Genomic DNA, 14702 nt, shown 5'->3' with positions numbered 1-14702 from the left:
ACACACAAATTATAAACATAAAACAGGAAAATAAGAAGAGGAAAGTGTGAAATGTTCAATACATTCAGAATATAGGCAGAACTGGAGTGTCCAGATTAAGGGAATCAATAGCATAGCCTCCAACATTTCTCCAATGAAATTAGGGATGCCCCATTCCAGAATGATAATTTTACTATTTATACCCCATACATATTACTGGGTTGCTCCAGCCACTCTGGGCAGCTTCCAACATATATAAAAACATAATACAACATTAAACATAAAAAAGCTTTCCTATACAAGATTGCCTTCAGACAGCTCAGGGGGTCGTCTTACTCCATACATTTACTCCAACATTTCTCCAGTGAAAATAAGAACATCCTAAGGAAAAGTGCGTCCTAAGGGACGTGGGTGGTGTTGTGGGTTAAACCACAGAGCCTAGGACTTGCCAATCAGAAGGTCGGCAGTTCGAATCCCCACGACGGGGTGAGCTCCCATTGCTCGGTCCCAGCTCCTGCCAACCTAGCAGTTCGAAAGCACGTCAAAGTGCAAGTAGATAAATAGGTACCGCTCTGGCGGGAAGGTAAACACTGTTTCTGTGCGCTGCTCTGGTTTGCCAGAAGCGGCTTAGTCATGCTGGCCACATGACCCGGAAGCTGTACACCGGCTCTCTCAGCCAATAAAGCAAGATGAGCGCCGCAACCCCAGAGTCGGTCACGACTGGACCTAATGGTCAGGGGTCCCTTTACCTTTTTAAGGAAAAGTGGGACATTTCAGGACAAATCAGAAACCAGGATGGCTTCTCTAAATCAGGGACGTCCCTGGAAAATAGGGACACTTGGAGGGTCTGCAATGGTACTGCTCTGTTCGGCCTTGGTCAGACCACACCTGGAGTGCTGTGCCATGTTCTGGGCGCCATAGTTTAAAGAAGGATATTGACAAGCTGGAACACATGCAGAGGAAGGTGACCAGGGGGATAAAGGGTCTAGGAATCAAGTTGGCTGGGGAAGAAAAGACTGAGAGGTGATATGAAAGCTATCTTCAAATATCTGGAGGGTTGTCACATGGAAGATGGAGCAAGTTTGTTTTCTGCTGCTCTGGTGGGTAGGAACCAAACCAATGGAATCAAATTAGGAGATTCCTGCTAAACAATAAGAAGAGCTTTATGACAATAAGAGCTGTTTGGCTGTGGAACAGGCTACCTCAGAAGGTGGTGGACTCTCTTTCCTTGGAGGTTTCAAGGCAGAGGTAGGATGGCCATCTGTCAGGGGTTCTTCAGAGGTGATCCCTACATTCCAGGAGATTGGACTAGGTGACCATTGGGTTCCTTCCAACTCTACAATTCTATGCCCTGAGTGCTCACTGGAAGGACAGATCCTGAAGCTGAGGCTCCAATTCTTTGGCCACCTCATGAGAAGACTCCCTGGAAAAACTCTGATGTTGGGAAAGATGGAGGGCACAAGGAGGAGGGGACGACAGAGGACGAGATGGTTGGACAGTGTTCTCAAAGCTACCAGCATGAGTCTGACCAAACTGCGGGAGGCAGTGGAAGACAGGAGTGCCTGGCGTGCTCTGGTCCATGGGGTCACGAAGAGTCGGACACGACTAAATGACTAAACAAACAACAATGCCCGACGAACGAATCCCAGCTATGTCTAGACATATGGCAGCCTCTATATCTGCTCTTGTGACATTATAACCAGTCTTCTGCATTGTGCCTGCATTTGTTTGTGTGTGTGTTTATGTGTTCATACATGCTTGCCCAAGGGAGGGCAGCAAGTGTCCCTGTAAAATATTTTTGACAACGTAACCCTCAGAACAAAATTGATTCCCTACCCCTGTCCAGTTTCTCCCGTCACTAAATTCTCACTCTCCTCCTCTTCTGTAACAAGTGGTTTCTGACTCTCTCTCTCTCTGTCTCTGTGCTGCCATTCTCCTGGTATGTAAGCAATTTTGAGGGGGGGAGTGTTGAGATGTGTGAGTCGTCATTTCTTGCTCATTTGGAAATGATTTTTTTCCTGTTCACCCTCTTAACAATCGCTTGACGCATGCTCACTTTTTATAGAAACCACATCTGAGGATTTGTTTTTTGTTTTTTTTTTTGCATTGCGGGGGGGGGGGGGAAGAAGCATTCACAAACTCTTCCACTCATATTGTCGAGAGAGTTATTTCCTATTTTCGTCACAAAACAAACAAAGGGCAAGATTAATCATATCAACTCTTACAAAGACTCATTCTCAGCCCTGCCCTTCGTGAAGAGACCGTCCATTAAGATGAATAAGGTGTGCCACACCTTCTCAATCAAATGTGGCACATTTAGTCTGGGCCACCTGTTATAAATGCAACAGCTGTGGAAGAGCTTTTCCAGACTCTCACACTGCTAAAACCGCAATGGACCACCTGCTGAAATTGTCCAAGCGTTCCTTGTGGATTATTTTGCTGTTGTTCCTTAACTTAACAGGTAAGGATTTTTTATTTTTTATTTTTGCTTCTAGATCTTCTTCATGCTAGATTCTCAGGTTCCATGGTGCTTCCAGACAAGCTCTTCTGTTCAGCATTCATTCTGATTTGTTTCCAAGGGAGCTTAGATGAATCTGAATCAAAGCAAGCATTAGTCCACACTTCTTAGCACATTTCCCCCATCGCTTTTTTTATTGCAAACGTCAGGTTCTTCTGGAGAAGCGGACGTGTTGTGCAAGACCTCCCAATCAACTATAATTGCACAATCTGAATTTGCCAGCGTGCAGTTGAATCCTACCTAAAAAATAGAGGTGGGTTGGAAAACAGACCTTACAAGAGAGGCACGAAACTTGCAGCTCTCTGCTTCTCTCCTACGGCAAATGAGGAGGGTACTAGTGAGGGAGAATCAATGGGAGGATGGGGTACCTAGCAGACCCTCCAAGTGTCCCTATTTTCCAGTAACAGTCCGAGATTTATAGAAGCCGTTCCAGTTTCTGATTTGATCCCAGAACGTCCTGCAGAAATCACCAGTTTCCAGAACAAATATGTGTGTTTTTTTAAGATTTCTAGCCCTCATGAAGCAAGTATTCTTTCTTTTGAAATATGAGAAGCTGGAGGAGCAGCTTAAAATAATCTATTCTATTATGTGTATTTTGGGGGGAGGGAGTTATTTGTGGGCATCGCATATAACCCCATATTCAAAATGGTGTGTGTGTTTTAAAGAATAATATTATTTATTTAGGATCCGGTTTTGTAGCCCCAAGGAGTTCTTCAAACTGACTTACAAATAAAAAAAGGCACTCAAATCAAGAGCAAGTTTGCTGCAACCATAGGAGCCAACTCCTAGGTGCCGAAGTCCCTTTGCCCCTCCCCAGTAAAATATTTGAGGAGGCCGGTATCCCTCAATGTTGATGGGAAGTGCCATTCAAATTGTGTGATTGATTATGTGGCGTGGGACGTACCTGCCACCACCACCACCCCATTTTTTTATTGAAGTTGGCACCCCAACTATAGCCCCCAAAAGCTCATGCCATAAGGAATTTGCTAGGATGCTTCCAGATCAGTGTTTAACATGGGAAAGGTACTGCTTGTGAATGCGGGTCTCATCCTTTCTTTCTATTTGCCCAGCATTTTGTTGACATAAAAATGTCAGCCTTTATTTTCCCCATCCAATTTAATGCCTATTCAACCTTTCTGGCAGTACAGTGGTACCTCAGGTTAAGTTCTTAATTTGTTCCGGAGGTCCGTTCTTAACCTGAAACTGTTCTTAACCTGAAGCACCACTTTAGCTAATGGGGCCTCCTGCTGCTGCCGCGCCGCCAGAGCACAATTTCTGTTCTCATCCTGAGGTAAAGTTCTTAATCTGAGGTACTATTTCTGGGTTAGCGGAGTCTGTAACCTGAAGCGTATGTAACCTGAAGCGTATGTAACCCGAGGTACCACTGTAATCAGTGATCCATTTGGAGAATTAAGCTGCTCTCCAAAAGCAATCCTCATCTCGCTCAGCCCACAATGGCAGCAATCTTGCCCTGTCTTGATAAACTCCCTCAATTTCAGCCTGGAAATTACCATATTTTCCCATGTATAACACTCCCCCCCCCCTCACACACACACACTGTGTAACACGAACCCTATTTTTTGGGACTCCAAATAAAGAAATCCCCCATATGCACTATCCATGTATAAGATGACCCCCAATTTTAAACTTGAAAAAATACGGGAGTATAGTCTTATACACGGAAATATATGGTATCTGCCCTGTCTGGTTTACTTCCAAGCCAGGAACGCCTTGCTAGGATCAGGCCAATGTCTGGCATGTTGACATGTGATGAAGACATAGTGGCCACTTTTGTCGGAAGGACTTTAAAGCCATTAAGGAAGGCGAGCAGGATCTTCATCCGTGTTCTACTCTAGTGTCACTTTTCGGCTGTCGACTAACAGCTAAAGCCACTACATTTTGTATAATTTGCACAACAGTCGGGTTTCGGAATTCAAGCAGCTCCTGACACCAGTTTTACACCTGAAAACCAGGACATGCCAGGAATTTTCCTGACGTATGGAAAGCCTAAAATTCCTGCAATGCAGAGGTGTCATGTAAAGGGAGATGTAAAGGCACTCGCATAGCCAAACTTCTCAACAGGACTAGAATTATGCCTCTAAAATGTTTTAATAAAGTTTAATCGTATTTTATAGATGCCGCCTCTGGAGCAAGCACTTTGGCTCCAGCAGCCTCTGGCGCAACCACTCCAGCTCCTGCAGCCTCTGGCGCAACCACTCCAGCTCCTGCAGCCTCTGGCGCAACCACTCCAGCTCCTGCAGCCTCTGGCGCAACCACTCCAGCTCCTGCAGCCTCTGGCGCAGCCACAGCAGCTCCTGCAGCCTCTGGCGCACCCACTCCAGCTCCTGCAGCCTCTGGCGCACCCACTCCAGCTCCTGCAGCCTCTGGCGCAGCCACAGCAGCTCCTGCAGCCTCTGGCGCAGCCACAGCAGCTCCTGCAGCCTCTGGCACAACCACTCCAGCTCCTGCAGCCTCTGGCGCAGCCACAGCAGCTCCTGCAGCCTCTGGCGCAGCCACAGCAGCTCCAGCAGCCTCTGGCGCAACCACTCCAGCTCCTGCAGCCTCTGGCACAACCACTCCAGCTCCTGCAGCCTCTGGCGCACCCACTCCAGCTCCTGCAGCCTCTGGCGCACCCACTCCAGCTCCTGCAGCCTCTGGCGCAGCCACAGCAGCTCCAGCAGCCTCTGGCGCAACCACTCCAGCTCCTGCAGCCTCTGGCACAACCACTCCAGCTCCTGCAGCCTCTGGCGCACCCACTCCAGCTCCTGCAGCCTCTGGCGCACCCACTCCAGCTCCTACAGCCTCTGGCGCAGCCACAGCAGCTCCAGCAGCCTCTGGCGCAACCACTCCAGCTCCTGCAGCCTCTGGCGCACCCACTCCAGCTCCTGCAGCCTCTGGCGCAACCACTCCAGCTCCTGCAGCCTCTGGCGCAGCCACAGCAGCTCCAGCAGCCTCTGGCGCAACCACTCCAGCTCCTGCAGCCTCTGGCGCAACCACTCCAGCTCCTGCAGCCTCTGGCGCACCTACTCCAGCTCCTGCAGCCTCTGGTGCAACCACTCCAGCTCCTGCAGCCCCTGGCGCAACCACTCCAGCTCCAGCAGCCTCTGGCGCAACCACTCCAGCTCCTGCAGCCTCTGGCGCAACCACTCCAGCTCCTGCAGCCTCTGGCGCACCTACTCCAGCTCCTGCAGCCTCTGGTGCATCCACATCACCTCCAGAAACCTCTGGCGCAACCACTCCAGGCTCAGCAACCTCTGGCACACGCACATCATCTCCAAAAACCTCTGGCGCACTCACATCACCTCCAGAAACCTCTGGCGCACCCACATCACCTCCAGAAACCTCTGGCGCACCCACATCACCTCCAGAAACCTCTGCCGCACCCACATCACCCCCAGAAACCTCTGGCGCACCCACATCACCTCCAGAAACCTCTGGTGCACCCACATCACCTCCTGGCACAGACACATCACCCCCAGAAACCTCTGGCACAGGCACCTCCTCTTCAGCAACCTCTGGCACTGCCACACCGGACTCAGCAGCCACTGGAACGGGCACCTCAGCTTCAGGGGGCACTGCATCCTCCGATACAGGCACAACAGTCCCAACCCCTGGTTCCAATGTCACAATGAGTTCTGGAACCACAGATTTAACTTCGGCATCAAATGCTACCACAGGTAGGATTATTTATTGGTATTACAACACAGCACTTAAGGTCCCCATATTAGACTTAAATATTTGTGCAGACAAAGACATTATGTGAAGAAGGCTTTGACCTGGGTGTTTCCCTGGCGTATTCTTTTCCTACATGCAGGGATATGCTTTTTCCACTGGAGGTCCAGATACAGAAGCCCTCACTGGCAGCCTGAAATGGCACAGGCTTTGAAGGGCATTACCTCTTCACAGCTGGAAGGACTAGGTTTGTGTAGCTTGGTTGTGAGAAAATGGGAGAGGAGCATGATAGTGGTCTTCAGATATTTGAAAGACTTGTCCCCGGTTGCTCCAGAAGGCACTACTAGTAGAATCTGACGGGTGGCAATTGCAGCAACCCAGATTTTGGATGGGCATGAGGAGAAACATCCTAAGGGTATGAGCCAAAAGCCATCTGCTTTCACTGTGCATCGAATGCGCTTTAAATGCATGCACAGTGCTGTCAATACCAGGGATGGGAACCTGTGGCTTTCCAATAAATTGTTGGCCACCCCTGGCCATTGGCCTTCCCTCCTCGTTATGGTAACCTGCAAAAGGAGCGTGTATGTGCATAGTTCTGTTAATGCCTGACTCATAAACCTTATCTTTTCTCTGCAGAAAACCCCAAACGGGACGAAGGCCTGCCCGCTTGGGCCATCATTCTGATCAGTGTATCCGCTGTGTTGGGAACTGTTCTCGTGGTTTTCCTCGGCTTCTTGGTAAGGAACATGGGTGGCGCAAGAAAGCAGACCCTCCAAGAACCCCTCTTTTCCAGGGACAGTTCTGGATGTGCAGAAGCTGTATCAGTTTCTGATTTGACCCCGGAATGTCCCGCTTTTCCTTAAAAGGTAAAGGTAAAGGGACCCCTGACCATTAGGTCCAGTCGTGACCGACTCTGGGGTTGCGGCGCTCATCTCGCTTTATTGGCTGAGGGAGCCGGCGTACAGCTTCCGGGTCATGTGGCCAGCATGACTAGGTTCTGGTTCTGGCGAACCAGAGCAGCACACGGAAACTCCGTTTACCTTCCCGCTGGAGCGGTACTTATTTATCTACTTGCACTTTGACGTGCTTTCGAACTGCTAGGTTGGCAAGAGTTGGCAGGACCCCGGAATGTCCCGCTTTTCCTTAGGACGTCCCTATTTTCACGGGGGAAATCCCTGTCTTCATGGGAGAAATGTTGGAAGGTACGGAATAGGACGGCTCTATTTCCATCGGAGAAATGCTGGAGGGTTTGAGAAAGTCACCCAGCAACAACAAACACAGGAATGGAGAGCAGAAATGTGTTTTTAGAAGTTGTGTGTGATTGGTTGACAGCAGACGACAGGGTGCTGGACCACAATGGGCCATTGACCTAATTCAGCAGGAATCTTCTTCTGTCTCAATGATAGAAGTCATCGTTTTAATAGCTATGGATGCTGTTTCTTCCCTGTTTTGGGAAGCTTTTAATGTTTGATGTATTACTGTATTTTAATATTTTGTTGGAAGTGGCTGGGGAAGCCCAGCCAGATGGGTGGGGTATAAATAAATTAGTAGTAGTAGTAGTATTAGTAGTAGTATTAGTATTAGTATTAGTATTATTTCTGCTCTACCTCTTATACGCATGCGATGTATCTTTCTTTCTTGATGTTTCTGCTCTGTAGATTTGCTACTCCCTAAGGGCAGACAGCTACAACACTCAAAACCAAACCCTCCCAGTTTACCGAACCCACAGTTTCCTCCAGAGTTTTCGGAATTGCAGTCGGTGGTGAAGGAAAGGAGATTCACCCGCAGCCGCTCACAGCGATAAGCTTCTTCGGAGCAGCTTTGCAGAATTCGGTCCGCTCCCGAAGCTTTCTTCCCAAGCATCTAAAGACTCCTCCAATGGGCAGAAGTGGAATCCCCAAAACATTTAGTCGCAAAATGACTCTAGAAAGGAACCCAGTGAAATCTACAGGGATTATTTGCCTGTTTTGTTTCTACCTTGTGCAGCCAACTGAGCTCACTTGATCTCAGAGCCGAGCATGTTGTTCAGCAGAAATAAAGAATATGGACAGGAATGTGGAAGCACAAAGCTGGTGACCTGAGAATTAGCAGAGCTCAAATGGAGAACTTGTGAAACCTGGTTTAAAATCCTTGCTTGGGCACAGGAAGTATACTGGCTAATCCTGGCCAGTTAACTCCCATACTCAGTACTTTGTTTTCTGGGAATACTGTAGGGTATCCCCCTCTTTTTCCAGAAGAAAAGCACTGGTTAAAAATGTGGCACTTACTTTCTAGAAGATGGATACCTGGAATACCACCAGCCAAACATATATCTATATAATATAATTTCCCACCCACCCCCTCCAAGTTCCTTTGCATATTTTTTTTAACCATCTGGTGAAGAGTGATGGAGCACTTGAAAGCTTGCATACTCCATACTATTTTGTGGTATTGTTATTGTTCTAATAAAAAAGTATTGCCCCAAGATGAATTTTTGGAAGTTTCTAATGGGCCAACCTAGCTACCTCTCTATATTTTATTTTTGTGTGTGTGTGACAAGTTTGGGCTCTGTTCTGTTAAACACCTGCCTCACATCTTAACAACACCACCAGCTACGAATGCCAAATGGAGGTGTTCTGGAATGCACAATCTAGCCAGGATGTATTTATTCAAATATATATATATATATATATATATATATTTGTCTGTGGAAGATTTTAATAAATAAATGCAACAATACTGCACTGTCTAATTATTGGCATGTTCTGGTAATTATTCTACCTGAAGGAGCGTCTCCACCCCCATCGTTCTGCCCAGACACTGAGGTCCAGCTCCGAGGGTCTTCTGGCAGTTCCCTCATTGCAAGAAGTGAAGCTACAGGGAACCAGGCAGAGGGCCTTCTCAGTAGTGGCACCCGCCCTGTGGAACGCCAGAAGTCAAGGAAATGAACAACGATCTGACTTGTGTGCGGTAGTCACTCTCTGCAGAGCTGGCAGCGGCTTGCTAGTCATCGTGGGAGAAGGAGGTTGATATTTACCTTTGCTGTCCTAGTCACCCAGCCACATGTCCCCCAGTCCTAGTCTTCCTAGATCATAGAGGAGAGGTGAAGCAGGAATGTCTGGTCCTGCACATCATGTTGTGCCCTTGCCGTGTTCTCTGCAAGCACCTCTCTGTAAAGTGTTCCTAGTCTAGAAGCACAATGCAACGAGGGAGGTTTGGCCAAAGCTACTCAAAGACGAGAGGAGGAAAGAGCTATACAGAAGGTCATGTTCGAGCAAACTCAGAGGGGATGTGAGGAGCACTTTAAAACAATCTCAGTGTAAAGTCCTGAGCTCATAACCTCCTTGGCTGAAACCCTTCCTTTAACTTGCAGCAATACCTTTATGGCTAACACAGGGTTGTATATAGCCTTGAGTATATCGCCTGTACACAAGTCTAATTAATAATAATAATAATAATAATAATAATAATAATAATTGTAATAATTTATTATTTATACCCTGCCCATCTGGCTGGGCTTCCCCAGCCACTCTGGGCAGCTTCCAACAGAATATTAAAATACAATAATCTAATATTAAATACAATAATCTATATTATAGATTAACACCCTTGGGCTTGTCCACATTTCACTCCCGCTCTTTACTGCTGAATTGGAGCAAATGTTCATCGGGTTTTCTGCGGATTGACGTTTGCTCCAATTCAGAGGTAAAGATCAGGTTTCCTGGGTATAAGGGAGTACTTGGAGCACCCCACAATCACCTAACCTTGGCTCCCATAGGTTCAGATTGGGGGTCACAAGCAAGAGACTATACCCAGGAGATAGAAGCAAAACAGTAGCCTGTAGGCACCCCACTAGCACAAAGACGAAGCAGCCAGCAGCCCCAAACAATGTTTACATCTGTATTTCAAAGTTTTCCATAATACATCTCAGGATGCATCATCAAGACATCATAGATATGTCACAGAAAAATGTGTGGTCTCAGGTAGAATCTGAGATCCAGATGTCAGGAGCTCGTCCTACACTTGAGTAGGACTCTGGCAGAGACACATGCCCGACTGGCATGTTCTCTCCCTCCTGGTTGTTCGTTCAGGAACTTCAAAAGCTTTCTTCTGCCCGAACATCACAGCGACCGATGCCAACCGACACTGGCACACTTAGGGATCCGTAGAGTTTGCGCAATTCGCGTGACAGACCTCAGCAACTCAGCATTTTGGCTAATCTACTTTATTTACATATAAACACACACAGAGCACTGCAACATGGCTCCCTCTCTCTCTAGCATCAGACAGCAAAGGGGGGAAAAACAAAGGACAATAGTCCCACTTCACGGAACACAGTAACACAAACATCCTGTCTCCATCACTTCCCACTCTTTGGAGTCAAAACATACACCGTCATGTGATAGACAAATATCCCATGACTGCAATCATGGAGCAGGAATTCTAATACCAGACATGCCCCGTCACTCAAATATAGTCTTTCACACTTACTCCACCACAGTACAAAGGAGAAAGCATTTACAGTTCCCTGGTCCCTGAGTCAAGTCTGATACTCTTGGGCAGGATATCGCCCTGATCTCAGGGATTATGGTGTGCTCACTAACCTCTCCTCTTGTACCTCACTTCCCTGGGTTCTAAATGCCACTGGAACTGAGAAGATTGAAGAGTGATTTCTTAAGAATTTCAAAAGTTTTCCCATTGAGCCAGTACATAGATGTGTTTATCAGTGAATTGCTACATTTAGTAATGTGCAGCAGATTCTCTTTGTCTTTGGCTCGTAGTGTGGAAAGGAGAGGCTCTTCCAATTTCCTGGTAACACCTGGGGGAAGCAGTGGGGCACACTAAAAACTGCTCAGACCTTTCTCAACATGGGACAAGCCTAAATCAGTTAGTATGTGCAAGTCACTGATCTCTCATGGGTAAATTGGGGGGAAGCAGCCTTATCACTGGGAAAGAATCTCTCACACTCGCTGGATTCCTATGTGGCGAATCTGCGTCACTATGAGGAATAGGAGTAGGAAGGATAGCACAGGAACTCCCAACCCAACCCCTTCTCTGATGGCCCCAGGGTGAACCATAGCCCCCAAATTCCTATCTTTCACTTTAAAAAGAGAGAGCAAATTTCTAGCATTTTTGGAGCCCGAGATATGACGCAAAATGTACGGACAACATTCTTTTCGGTGGAAGTTAGGCTGCTCCAACTTTTCTATCTTTTTTTCCCCCCAGAACCCCCCACCCTCAAATTTCTGCAGGCAACCGTGTGTGTGAGAGAGAGGGACAGATTAGTGGAGAGAGGGGGTTTGGGAGAGAGAGGTAGGGGTATGTGAGAAGAGGGAGGATAGTGAATATTTGCAGTGCGTTTGTAGCACACGTTGCTGTACAAATATACCAAAGAAAATGTTGTTGCGCAAATATACAGACTGGGTAGGTGGGAAGCACGCTTAAAGACACTCTTCAAGTGTCTGAGTGCAAACCACTTGCAACTGCTAGCAACCTTTTTCCTCAGCTGCATACAAAACCCAAACTGTTCTCTCTTGCCAAATTCAACCCATTCTTCCTTTCAGCTTATATATTATAGAATCATAAATCAGAAAGTTGGAAGGGAACCTGAGGAACATATAGTCCAATCTCCTGCAAGGAAGGAATCTACAGCTGTATTAGGACCCAGATTACTCTTGTTCTTTTAATTCATTTTAAAGGGGTTTGAACATTGTGTTTTAAATTGCTGTGACCTGCCATGTGGGTGAATTGCAGTTTAATAGCACTAATATAAAGAAAAGAAGAAGAAGAAGAAGAAGAAGAAGAAGAAGAAGAAGAAGAAGAAGAAGAAGAAGAAGAATTTGGATTTGATATCCTGCTTTATCACTACCCTAGAGAGTCTCAAAGCGGGTAACATTCTCCTTTCCCTTCTTCCCCCACAACAAACACTCTGTGAGGTGAGTGAGGCTGAGAGACTTCAAAGAAGTGTGATTATCCAAAGGTCACCCAGCAGCTGCAGGTGGAGGAGCGGGGACGCGAACCCGGTTCCCCAGATTACGAGTCCACCACTCTTAACCACTACACTACACATACAGTCATACCTTGGAAGTTGAACAGAATCTGTTCCGGAAGTCCGTTTAACTTCCAAAATGTTCAAAAACCAAAGCACGGCTTCAGATTGGCTACAGGAGCTTCCTGCAGCTAATTGGAAGCCGTGGAAGACCCGTCGGACGTTCAGCTTCCAAAAATAGTTCGCAAACTGGAACACTCACTTCCAGGTTTGCGGCGTTCAGAAGTCCAAACATTCGAGAAATAAGCTGTTAAAAAACCAATGTATATGCATTTACTTCCCAGGCTTCCTAAAGTGAAAAGCACGTGAACAGATTCATACAAAATCCATATAACAGTATAAAAATGTAGACGTATTAATATAGTTATAAAATTATGCTGCAGAAATGAAGTACTGCACAGAATTTGACCTTTAATGCATATTATGCATATGAAGTATGTATTTTTAATACAGTTCTGTGTATAATTTTGCATGCAATTAGCCAGGCTTCTTTTTAATAATAAAACAATCCCAGCAATGAACAGTTGGCTGAAAATGAGCACGTGCTGAATGCAAGAGATGATCGGATGCAAGCAAAGCTCAATCAACTGCCAAATTCCATGTATATAAACCCATTTAAAGTGGATTTATCCCTAAAGATAGGTATTCGATAGGTATTCTGGTCGAATAGCAGTTATAAAGATGAATGTATTGCCTAGAATGTTGTTTTTGTTTCAAACTTTGCAAATTGTGGACAAGATGGACTGTTTCAAGGGTTGGCAGCAAGATATCTCTAAATTTATCTGGCAGGGCAAAAAGCCCAGGATAATTTTTTATTTTTTTTTATAAATATTTATTAAAGTTTTTAAATATAAATGCACAAATAATAAACAATCTTACTTCTATCACAAACATAATTTCATCACTTCTTTGGACTCCCTCGCGTCTCCCGCTCCCATTTACATCGTTAAAATTTTTTCCAAACAAATTATCAACTTGTTTACAATCTCATGTCCACTCATTCAAATATAATCTAGCACTTCTTCCAAAAAATTTTATATTTTCTTTAGTCTCACTTATCATCAAATTTAAATCTAATTTAGTGGTGGCCAATTTTTTATAATCTAGCATCCTTCTTAACATTCAACCAAATTACAATGTTTTTGTAGATACATCTTGAATTTCTCCCAGTCTTCCTCCATCTTCTCTTCTCCCAGATCACGGATTCTGCCAGTCATCTCGGCCAGTTGCATATAGTCCATCAGCTGCATCTGCCACTCTTCCAGTGTGGGTAGATCTTGAGTTTTCCAGTTTTTTGCGATGAGTATCCTTGCTGCCGTTGTTGCATACATAAAGAATGTTCGGTCCTTCTTTAGCACCTTCTGGCCGACAATACCCAGAAGGAAGGCCTCTGGTTTCTTAGTGAAGGTATACTTAAATACCTTTTTCAGCTCATTATATATCATTTCCCAGAAGACCTTCACTTTAGGGCAGGTCCACCAGAGGTGAAAGAATGTTCCTTCATTTTCCTTACATTTCCAACATTTATTATCAGACGAATGGTATATTTTGGCAAGTTTAACTGGGGTCATGTACCATCTATATATCATTTTCATTACATTTTCCTTCAGAGCATTACATGCGGTGAAGTTCAGCCCAGTGGTCCACAACCTTTCCCAGTCCTCAAACATAATATTATGCCCAATGTCCTGTGCCCATTTTATCATAGCCGATTTAACCATTTCGTCTTGTGTATTCCATTTTAACAGCAAGTTATACATTCTAGATAGTACCTTAGTCTTTGGTTCTAACAATTCTGTTTCTAACTTCGATTTCTCCACCTGGAACCCTAACTTTTTGTCATTTTTAAAAACTTCTTTAATCTGAGCATAATGTAACCAGTCTCACACCTTATCCTTCATTTTCTCCAAACTCTGCAATTTCCAATTGTCTCCATCTTTTTCTAATATTTCCCAATATTTTGGCCATTTGGCCTCCATATTGGGTCTTTTTCGGGCCTTAGCCTCCAGAGGTGAAAGCCACCTTGGAGTTTTATTTTCCAGTAAGTCTTTATATTTTGTCCAGACATTAAATACTGCTTTCCTGACAATATGGTTCTTAAAGGCCTTATTGATCTTAACTTTGTCATACCATAAGTATGCATGCCAACCAAAAGCATTGTTAAAACCTTCCAGATCCAGTACGTCAGTGTCTTCGAGAAGTAGCCAGTCTTTTAGCCAGCAGAAAGCTGCGGCTTCATAGTACAACTTCAAGTCTGGCAGGGCAAAGCCCCCTCTTTCTTTCGCATCTGTTAATATCTTAAACTTAATTCTGGGCTTTTTGCCCTGCCAGACAAATTTGGATATATCTTTCTGCCACTTCCGGAAGCACTCCGTTTTGTCCACAATCTGTAGTGTTTGAAACAAAAATAACATTTTTGGCAATACATTCATCTTAATAGCAGCAATTCGGCCTAACAAAGAAAGCTTCAATTTTGTCCAACTATCCAAGTCTCTCTTAATTTCA

General features: G+C 45.5%; 1 long non-coding RNA gene across 1 annotated transcript; it reads left to right on the top strand.

Moving 5' to 3' along the window:
* The first annotated feature begins 5970 nt into the window (after positions 1-5970).
* Positions 5971-8333, top strand: LOC309337309. The gene is made up of 3 exons (XR_014154161.1): positions 5971-6174; positions 6806-6906; positions 7828-8333. It is a non-coding gene; the product is annotated as an uncharacterized lncRNA (long non-coding RNA).
* The last annotated feature ends 6369 nt before the right edge of the window (positions 8334-14702 follow it).

This window comes from Podarcis erhardii (assembly GCF_964252035.2).
Source record: "Podarcis erhardii genome assembly, chromosome: 2".
Taxonomy (NCBI): domain Eukaryota; kingdom Metazoa; phylum Chordata; class Lepidosauria; order Squamata; family Lacertidae; genus Podarcis; species Podarcis erhardii.
Note: the sequence above shows the minus strand (reverse complement) of the source record. Positions and strands in the feature narration are given on the sequence as shown.